This window comes from Ctenocephalides felis, unplaced genomic scaffold (assembly GCF_003426905.1).
Source record: "Ctenocephalides felis isolate EL2017-DRISC unplaced genomic scaffold, ASM342690v1 CF-g0.4_SCAFFOLD_03571, whole genome shotgun sequence".
Classification (NCBI taxonomy): domain Eukaryota; kingdom Metazoa; phylum Arthropoda; class Insecta; order Siphonaptera; family Pulicidae; genus Ctenocephalides; species Ctenocephalides felis.
This window is the reverse complement of record NW_020539725.1, coordinates 871,381-882,480: the sequence shown is the minus strand read 5'-3', so window position 1 is coordinate 882,480 and position 11,100 is coordinate 871,381.

Sequence of the window (11,100 nt, the reverse complement as noted above, 5' to 3'; positions counted from 1 at the left end):
ATTAGTGAGAATTATCAGAATTATGATTGGTTAAGTCAACGAGCAATTCTTGCCGCCAAGAAATATGATGTACACGCACTGAATTTCACCATTCAATCAAAAATTGCTGGCGATTTGTCGACATACCAATGATTCCGACTAGTCTTTTGTTTGACTTCAAACGATTGCAATTTCCAGTTCGCCTTGCGTTCGCAATGACAATTAACAAGTCGCAAGGCCAATAGCTTAGTGTTTGCGGAATAAATTTCAAATAAATTATCATTGTCTTTCACATGGGCAGTTATACGTTGCCTGTTCACGAGTTGGAAAACCACCCGCTTTGTTTGTGTTAACGTCAGACCAAAAAACAATGTGGTTTACCAAAGAGCACTTTAATGAAACGGATAATTTGCGGATTCACTTTCATTTACTTAGAAAAGTTCAACTAAAAAACACTTCATTTTTGTAATCGAAATAAATTTATTACTGTTGTGCAATAAAATCAAATTTTTGATTTTCAAATATAAAACAAACAAAAAATTTCTTCATCTATCTAACGAAACCATCTGGTGGCGAAACGGAGTTCGTCGGGTTTGCTAGTATATATATATATATATATATGTATGTACATATATGTATGTATATATGTGTATGTATATATATGTATGTATATATGTATATATGTATTATATATGTGTATTAGAGATGGGTAAATCACTCCGGAGTTATCACTCCGATACAACTCCTCCCTCGGAGTGAATCCGAGTGGAGTTGTCTCGTCGGATTTGTCATATCGGACTTCCCTAAACTGGTACTAAATCTGTTACTGCGTTTTTGCTTTGGGATGGAAGCAGTCGCTTTCTCGTCTCACAGGCAGTTTTATGACCTTTTAGGTATACGTTTCTTTTCCAGAAAATACAAAAATATTACTTCAAAGATACAGAACAAATTGTTTTCAAGTGTGAATAGCTTCAATGTATAATTTATTGAATAGTAAGGGGTCATATTTCTAACTACGACAATCTTTGGCGGTTGTGAAACATAAAATAACATAAATAGAAAACATAGAACAAACAAATGTAAAGAACTTTTGTTTATTCTATGTTTGTTTTTCATATATACTACCGTACGAAAAAGAACACCTACAAGCAACAACAATACTTGTCAGTATGCATCTTTACAAATTATCAATATCAGCAGTGTACTGCCCTCCACGACATAATATCAAGCAAACAGATTTTGAACAGTTTTTCCATCAATCGGGTGCGAAATTTGTTGTAGGTGGTGATTTTAACTGCAAGCACACTTCTTGTGGATCACGTCTGATCACAAACAAAGGTAATGAGCTCCTGAGAACCTTAAATAATAATAATTATTCATTTCTGTCATATTATTCATATTGGCATAGTGATCCTCAAAAAATACCAGACCTGCTCGACTTCTTTATTTTGAATAACATAAATGAGAACGTGATGAATATTAAGCCATCATACGATTTATCCTCAGATCACTCTCCAATTGTTTTAACTATAGGAATCACAGTTATACAAAAAATAAATTCAAATATATTACATAGCAAATATACAGATTGGGAAACATTTCGAGAAGTTTTGAAAGAGCGAACAAATTTACATATCAGTCTCAAAAACGATGCTGAAATTGACAAGGCTACTGAAGATTTGCTTCAACCTATTAAGACTTCAATTCAAGAAGCAACTCCTAAAACTCAAGCATCACCTGCATTCCAAGATATTCCGTTAGAAATCAAAGAACTTATTCGGAAAAAAAGACGTGCTAGAGCTAAATGGCAACAAAATCATAGACCTGACGATAAAAATACATACAATAAACTTTGCAGAGAACTTAAAAGCAAACTTAGGCAAGTCAGAAATGAAAATTTTGAAAAGTACATTAATAATCTATCCAGATCTGATAACTCGATATGGAAAGCAGCTAGTAATGTGAAGAAGCCTAAATTCTTTTCTTCACCTATTAGAAACAGTGCTAATGATCCTTGGGCAAGAAGTGAAGAAGACAAAGCGCACCTATTTGCTAAATACTTGTCTAATGTTTTTAAACCATTTGATTCCACCATTGATAAAGAGATTGAAGAAGAATTGCTTAAACCTCTACAGTCTTCACAATCTTTCAAACCTATCAAACCCAAAGAAATCAACTCGCAAATCCAGATGTTAAATACAAGAAAATCGCCTGGTTTCGACAAAATAACAGCAAGGGCGTTGAAAGTACTTCCTAAGAAAACGATTGTTTTAATAACATATATATTTAATGCCATACTCAGAGTAGAGTATTGGCCAAAATTATTTAAGACTGCCCAAATATTAATGATTCCTAAAAAAGGCAAAAACTTGACTGAGGTATCTTCATATAGACCGATATCCTTGCTTCCCGTAATATCTAAACTGCTTGAAAGGATCCTTTTGGACCAAATCAACAACGAGCTTCCTTCAGATTGGATCCCCTATCATCAATTTGGCTTTAGACGTGAACATTCGACGACACAGCAAGTTCACAGGGTTATTGACACTGTACACAAGTCATTTGAAAATAAGCAAATTTGTAGTGGTGTCTTCCTGGATGTTCGACAAGCATTCGATAAAGTTTGGCACCCAGGACTTTTATATAAAATAAAAACATACCTTCCATCCAGGTATTATGGGATTTTAAAATCCTATCTACAAGATAGGATTTTTCAAGTAAAAGTAAGTCAAGTAACATCTGATGTTCACAAAATAATGTCAGGAGTTCCACAAGGTAGTATTTTTGGGCCCTTCTTATATGTTTTATGCACAAAGGACCTCCCATTACTTGAAAATCTGACAATTGCTACATTCGCTGACGATATTGCCATACTGAGCAGTAATCACAGTGCTGATCAAGCTTCCCGACAAACGCAAGAACTTATCAACAAACTACAAATGTGGCTTGCTAAATGGAAGATTTGCATAAATAAAACCAAATCAGCTCATATCACATTTACCCTGATAGAGGGTACGTGTCCTTAAATTTATTTAAATAACGTCCAGATTCCGAAACAGAACATAGTGAAATATCTTGGTCTCCATTTAAATAGCAGACTTAATTGGAAAAGCCATATAAAAACAAAAAAGCAGCAAATAATGATCAAAATGAAAGAATTTGATTGGCTACTGCGTAAAAAGTCTAAGCTTTCTGTCGAAAATAAGTTGCTGCTATATAAATCAATTATTAAACCAATCTGGACCTACGGAATTGAGCTCTGGGGATGTGCTTAAAAATCTAATATAGCTATAATGCAGAGAACTCAGTCAAAAATTTTACGTACAATTCTTAATTCTCTGTGGTACGTGACAAATGAAACCATTCACAGCGACCTCAACATGAAAACGGTGCAATTAACGTTCAAAGAATTCAAAGAAAAATACAAACGCAAACTGGACTCACATTCGAACCCATCTATAGTTGACATTACTCAACCTTTTGGCATTAGGAGGTTGAAACGACAATGGCCCTTAGACTTAGTCTTAGATTAGGTCTAACATAATATTATATTCATTGTAAAACTGAGAAGTTCTCATTGGAGTTCTTCTTAGGCATCACTCATAAATATTGTCACTTTAGCTCATAGGAATCTTTATGTATTTCTGATTGCTAAATAAAACTGAGTTAATATATATATATATATATATATATATATATATATATATAAAGCGAAAGGTTTTTCTTCAGATGGTGAAATAATATGATAAAATTGTTTCTTGGGCATCCATCCAATAATTAAAAAACAGTTTTATTGAAAAATGTTTTTATTAAGGGAACATACGTTTCGGGTCTTGGTTTGACCCATCTTCAGTGCTACAATTAAATAATTCAGGGTTACAAATTTAAAACAATATAAAAAATACATAATTAGCAGACAAAAATAAGTAAAACAATGTATATGAAAAGTATGTACGAAAAACAACCATAAAATAAACAAATGTAAAGAACTCACCATACAAATAAATTTTGAAAAACAACACAAAAACACAAAATTGCATGAAAAAATAAATAAATGTGGAATAAAAAATTGATAAAACGTCGAGTTATGAAAAATTTAAAAAAATTGTAAAATTAAAATAAATGATATATTTTATTATAAAAAAGCTTATTCCAAAAGAACATGTTGTTAGTTTGGAAATTGTATTATGAGTGTGTACAAGAGTAAAATGTGTGCGTAAGTGTTTGCGGAAAATAGTGGAAACTGTATCGTCATTGGTGATAGAACGGGATAGAGAGAATTTTAGTGGTTCCATATTACGAAGATTTTCTCAACGATCATGCGCAATAGGAACATAGTAAAAATATATGCATGTGTAAGACATCCATAATCAAATCCAAAAAATGTGAATGAAGACAAAATTATTAAGAAAAAGTATAGATATTAACAGAAAAAACGATAATAGTTATGGAACGGTAATAGTTACAATAAAAATTATAACATAACATATATATATACATACATACAATACACACATATATATATATATATATATATATATACTATACATATATATATATATATATATACATATATAATATATATATATATATATATAACATACAAAAAAGAAATGTTAGGAAGTATTGCGCATAATAAAAGAATTATTCGAAGCATCGCGGTAAATATTACAAAGAGAAGCCGAATCAAAACGTTTGTTAATCGTAGGTAATATTTGTATAAAAATACTCTCAGCGAACTTCCTGCGTAAAGTATTGGCTTCTCGATGAATAATTCTTGGATTGGTGAAATTAAAAGAAAGTTTAAAGTTGGAGACGTATTCGGTGATCATGGTTTTATTTTGTTTCCTGTTAAGACTATTAAGTTCGTGTTGGCGCATTCTTTTTGAGAGAAATTGTGAAGTTTCTCCAACATAACAACTTGAACAATCATTACAATTAATGACATATACGACGTGTGACGTGCGGGAAATAGACTAAGATTGCATCTATCATCAGACCATGCCATCCTTCTTTCTCATCCATCACATTGGGAAAAAAATATCAATTTGATATATTCTACCCTTCAAAATAATTCCTATCCACTACAACGTTTACGCTCAGTAATTAATAAGAGATTACATTTTCTTCGTAATAAATTCCGTACATCTTCCTTATATACCTCCCAATCACAACAAAATAGCAACATTCCACAAACCCTTAACCCTGTTCCTGAAAATTCATTTTCTCTCAATTTCTTCATCTCATTACCGCACATTGATTGCCTTTTCCACTCATGGAAAAAACTTTTTTCATCCGTTGATCTGAAACTAGTGTGTTCGACTGGACACACTCTCACAGACTTATACACTAATTCAAAAACTCCTACCCCTATTTCCCGCACGTCAAACGTCGTATATGTCATTGATTGTAATGATTGTTCAAGTTGTTATGTTGGAGAAACTTCACAATTTCTCTCAAAAAGAATGCGCCAACACGAACTTAATAGTCTTAACAGGAAACAAAATAAAACCATGATCACCGAACACGTCTCCAACTTTAAACATTCTTTTAATTTCACCAATCCAAGAATTATTCATCGAGAAGCCAACACTTTACGCAGGAAGTTCGCTGAGAGTATTTTTATACAAATATTACCTACGATTAACAAACGTTTTGATTCGGCTTCTCTTTGTAATATTTACCGCGATGCTTCGAATAATTTTTTCAATATGCGCAATACTTCCTAACATTTCTTTTTTGTATGTTATATATATATATATATATATATATATGTATATATATATATATGTGTGTGTATTGTATGTATGTATATATATATATATTAGAGTGGGCCAATTTTTTGCATATTGAGGCACCTCGCTAATTTAACTTTTTACATCATTTGAAACAATATTGTAAAAAAAAGCATAACCCGCAAATGAATTTAAAGTCAGCGAAAAATTTCAAACATTTTTTAATTTAAAGTAAAAATTGAAAAATCTCATGAAAAATATATTATGACATATATCGAGTTATACATCATTTTATTCGTAATTTTATTCTGCATCTTTCGTATGAACAAAGTTTTTTTGTATCTTTTACGGTTTAGACAGTATAAGGCAATCTGTGTAGTTGTTAACTTGTCAAAATGCAAAGTGCGGCTAGGTTGGAGCAATACTCCTCACGATTCGATATTTCTCTAAAGAAAACATATAAACTATTATACATCATTAGAAAGGTCTCAAAATTCTTAGTTCTTTTTCCATACATCACAACTTCGAATTTTGCACGGTGTAGCCTACAGGCGAGTTGCCGTCGTGAAAATTTGGAAAAATCGGAAAATCTAGAGAAAATTATATGAACACACCTAACCATTTATATACCATTTTATTCGTAATTTTATTCTGCATCTTTCGTACGAACAAAGTTTTTTTGTATCTTTTACGGTTTAGACAGTATAAGGCAATCTGTGTAGTTGTTAACTTGTCAAAATGCAAAGTGCGGCTAGGTTGGAGCAATACTCCTCACGATTCGATATTTCTCTAAAGAAAATATATAAACTATTATACATCATTAGAAAGGTCTCAAAATTCTTAGTTCTTTTTCCATACATCACAACTTCGAATTTTGCACGGTGTAGCCTACAGGCGAGTTGCCGTCGTGAAAATTTGGAAAAATCGGAAAATCTAGAGAAAATTATATGAACACACCTAACCATTTATATACCATTTTATTCATAATTTTATTCTGCATCTTTCGTACGAACAAAGTTTTTTTGTATCTTTTACGGTTTAGACAGTATAAGGCAATCTGTGTAGTTGTTAACTTGTCAAAATGCAAAGTGCGGCTAGGTTGGAGCAATACTCCTCACGATTCGATATTTCTCTAAAGAAAACATATAAACTATTATACATCATTAGAAAGGTCTCAAAATTCTTAGTTCTTTTTCCATACATCACAACTTCGAATTTTGCACGGTGTAGCCTACAGGCGAGTTGCCGTCGTGAAAATTTGGAAAAATCGGAAAATCTAGAGAAAATTATATGAACACACCTAACCATTTATATACCATTTTATTCGTAATTTTATTCTGCATCTTTCGTACGAACAAAGTTTTTTTGTATCTTTACGGTTTAGACAGTATAAGGCAATCTGTGTAGTTGTTAACTTGTCAAAATGCAAAGTGCGGCTAGGTTGGAGCAATACTCCTCACGATTCGATATTTCTCTAAAGAAAACATATAAACTATTATACATCATTAGAAAGGTCTCAAAATTCTTAGTTCTTTTTCCATACATCACAACTTCGAATTTTGCACGGTGTAGCCTACAGGCGAGTTGCCGTCGTGAAAATTTGGAAAAATCGGAAAATCTAGAGAAAATTATATGAACACACCTAACCATTTATATACCATTTTATTCATAATTTTATTCTGCATCTTTCGTACGAACAAAGTTTTTTTGTATCTTTTACGGTTTAGACAGTATAAGGCAATCTGTGTAGTTGTTAACTTGTCAAAATGCAAAGTGCGGCTAGGTTGGAGCAATACTCCTCACGATTCGATATTTCTCTAAAGAAAACATATAAACTATTATACATCATTAGAAAGGTCTCAAAATTCTTAGTTCTTTTTCCATACATCACAACTTCGAATTTTGCACGGTGTAGCCTACAGGCGAGTTGCCGTCGTGAAAATTTGGAAAAATCGGAAAATCTAGAGAAAATTATATGAACACACCTAACCATTTATATACCATTTTATTCATAATTTTATTCTGCATCTTTCGTACGAACAAAGTTTTTTTGTATCTTTTACGGTTTAGACAGTATAAGGCAATCTGTGTAGTTGTTAACTTGTCAAAATGCAAAGTGCGGCTAGGTTGGAGCAATACTCCTCACGATTCGATATTTCTCTAAAGAAAACATATAAACTATTATACATCATTAGAAAGGTCTCAAAATTCTTAGTTCTTTTTCCATACATCACAACTTCGAATTTTGCACGGTGTAGCCTACAGGCGAGTTGCCGTCGTGAAAATTTGGAAAAATCGGAAAATCTAGAGAAAATTATATGAACACACCTAACCATTTATATACCATTTTATTCGTAATTTTATTCTGCATCTTTCGTACGAACAAAGTTTTTTTGTATCTTTTACGGTTTAGACAGTATAAGGCAATCTGTGTAGTTGTTAACTTGTCAAAATGCAAAGTGCGGCTAGGTTGGAGCAATACTCCTCACGATTCGATATTTCTCTAAAGAAAACATATAAACTATTATACATCATTAGAAAGGTCTCAAAATTCTTAGTTCTTTTTCCATACATCACAACTTCGAATTTTGCACGGTGTAGCCTACAGGCGAGTTGCCGTCGTGAAAATTTGGAAAAATCGGAAAATCTAGAGAAAATTATATGAACACACCTAACCATTTATATACCATTTTATTCATAATTTTATTCTGCATCTTTCGTACGAACAAAGTTTTTTTGTATCTTTTACGGTTTAGACAGTATAAGGCAATCTGTGTAGTTGTTAACTTGTCAAAATGCAAAGTGCGGCTAGGTTGGAGCAATACTCCTCACGATTCGATATTTCTCTAAAGAAACATATAAACTATTATACATCATTAGAAAGGTCTCAAAATTCTTAGTTCTTTTTCCATACATCACAACTTCGAATTTTGCACGGTGTAGCCTACAGGCGAGTTGCCGTCGTGAAAATTTGGAAAAATCGGAAAATCTAGAGAAAATTATATGAACACACCTAACCATTTATATACCATTTTATTCATAATTTTATTCTGCATCTTTCGTACGAACAAAGTTTTTTTGTATCTTTTACGGTTTAGACAGTATAAGGCAATCTGTGTAGTTGTTAACTTGTCAAAATGCAAAGTGCGGCTAGGTTGGAGCAATACTCCTCACGATTCGATATTTCTCTAAAGAAAACATATAAACTATTATACATCATTAGAAAGGTCTCAAAATTCTTAGTTCTTTTTCCATACATCACAACTTCGAATTTTGCACGGTGTAGCCTACAGGCGAGTTGCCGTCGTGAAAATTTGGAAAAATCGGAAAATCTAGAGAAAATTATATGAACACACCTAACCATTTATATACCATTTTATTCATAATTTTATTCTGCATCTTTCGTACGAACAAAGTTTTTTGTATCTTTTACGGTTTAGACAGTATAAGGCAATCTGTGTAGTTGTTAACTTGTCAAAATGCAAAGTGCGGCTAGGTTGGAGCAATACTCCTCACGATTCGATATTTCTCTAAAGAAAACATATAAACTATTATACATCATTAGAAAGGTCTCAAAATTCTTAGTTCTTTTTCCATACATCACAACTTCGAATTTTGCACGGTGTAGCCTACAGGCGAGTTGCCGTCGTGAAAATTTGGAAAAATCGGAAAATCTAGAGAAAATTATATGAACACACCTAACCATTTATATACCATTTTATTCATAATTTTATTCTGCATCTTTCGTACGAACAAAGTTTTTTTGTATCTTTTACGGTTTAGACAGTATAAGGCAATCTGTGTAGTTGTTAACTTGTCAAAATGCAAAGTGCGGCTAGGTTGGAGCAATACTCCTCACGATTCGATATTTCTCTAAAGAAAACATATAAACTATTATACATCATTAGAAAGGTCTCAAAATTCTTAGTTCTTTTTCCATACATCACAACTTCGAATTTTGCACGGTGTAGCCTACAGGCGAGTTGCCGTCGTGAAAATTTGGAAAAATCGGAAAATCTAGAGAAAATTATATGAACACACCTAACCATTTATATACCATTTTATTCATAATTTTATTCTGCATCTTTCGTACGAACAAAGTTTTTTTGTATCTTTTACGGTTTAGACAGTATAAGGCAATCTGTGTAGTTGTTAACTTGTCAAAATGCAAAGTGCGGCTAGGTTGGAGCAATACTCCTCACGATTCGATATTTCTCTAAAGAAAACATATAAACTATTATACATCATTAGAAAGGTCTCAAAATTCTTAGTTCTTTTTCCATACATCACAAACAAAGTTTTTTTGTATCTTTTACGGTTTAAGAGAAAATCGAGGAAAACTGGTTTGAACATTTATTGTAAAATTAGAAAATTTAAACAAATAATTATAAAAAATAATATAACTATATATAAATTCGTTTTATATTCATTTTGATCTATAAAAATCAATAAATATAATAATTTTATACAAAAGTTTAAAAAAACCCAAAAAACACCTAAAACTCAATAATTAACTATAATTCATATTGTCCATATATATAAAACTGTTTGAACATCTAACAAAATTTTCGACAAAAATTTTTCTATCATAAGGGTTTCACAGTTCGACGAATTTTCCCAGACTTGTCTTGACGATTCACACCGTAAGCGCGAGCAGGCCCTCGCCGCAGGTCAAATGCACATCGCTTGGGACTCAGTCAAATACCTACGCTGTGGCCGCGCGCGCCTTATATAGGGGGATAGGTCGTGTCGAGTGCGATGCGAGCAAAGCTCAGGCTAAAGTACGCTATGTGTTCGGGCGGGTACGGATATCATTCCCCGGTGTGTAGTTTTTACATCATATTCGATACTTTTAGTCTGTCAATGATATATTAGCGTAACTTTTAATAATGTTGTGAGCCACATCTAGAATTATATACCCGTATATATTCGGATGCTGGTTTGCGGCTATAGATAACTGGTGGTAGGATCATTCGTTTTAAACGTTCGATCAGAGAGAGTTGAAATTATTGGGTCTGCGGACCGCAAATATGAAATTATATATTTTAATAATATAGAATTTTACAAATTGACTACGGTCAAATATATGTGAATATAGCAGAACTAGCAAAGCTTCTCGCCAGCGATGGTTCTTTCGTTTTATGAACGTTTGATCGGAGCGAGTTTGAAATTATTTGGGTCTGCGGACCGCAAATATAAAATCTATATATTTTATAATATAGGATTTTACAAATGGACTAAAGTCAAATAGATGGGTGGTGCAGCAGAGAACTGACGAAGCTTCTCGCAAGAGGATCATTCATTTATGAACGTTCGATCGGTGCGAGTTAAAATTATTTGGGTCTGCCAGACCACAAATATGAAATCTTGTGATTACTCGACAAAT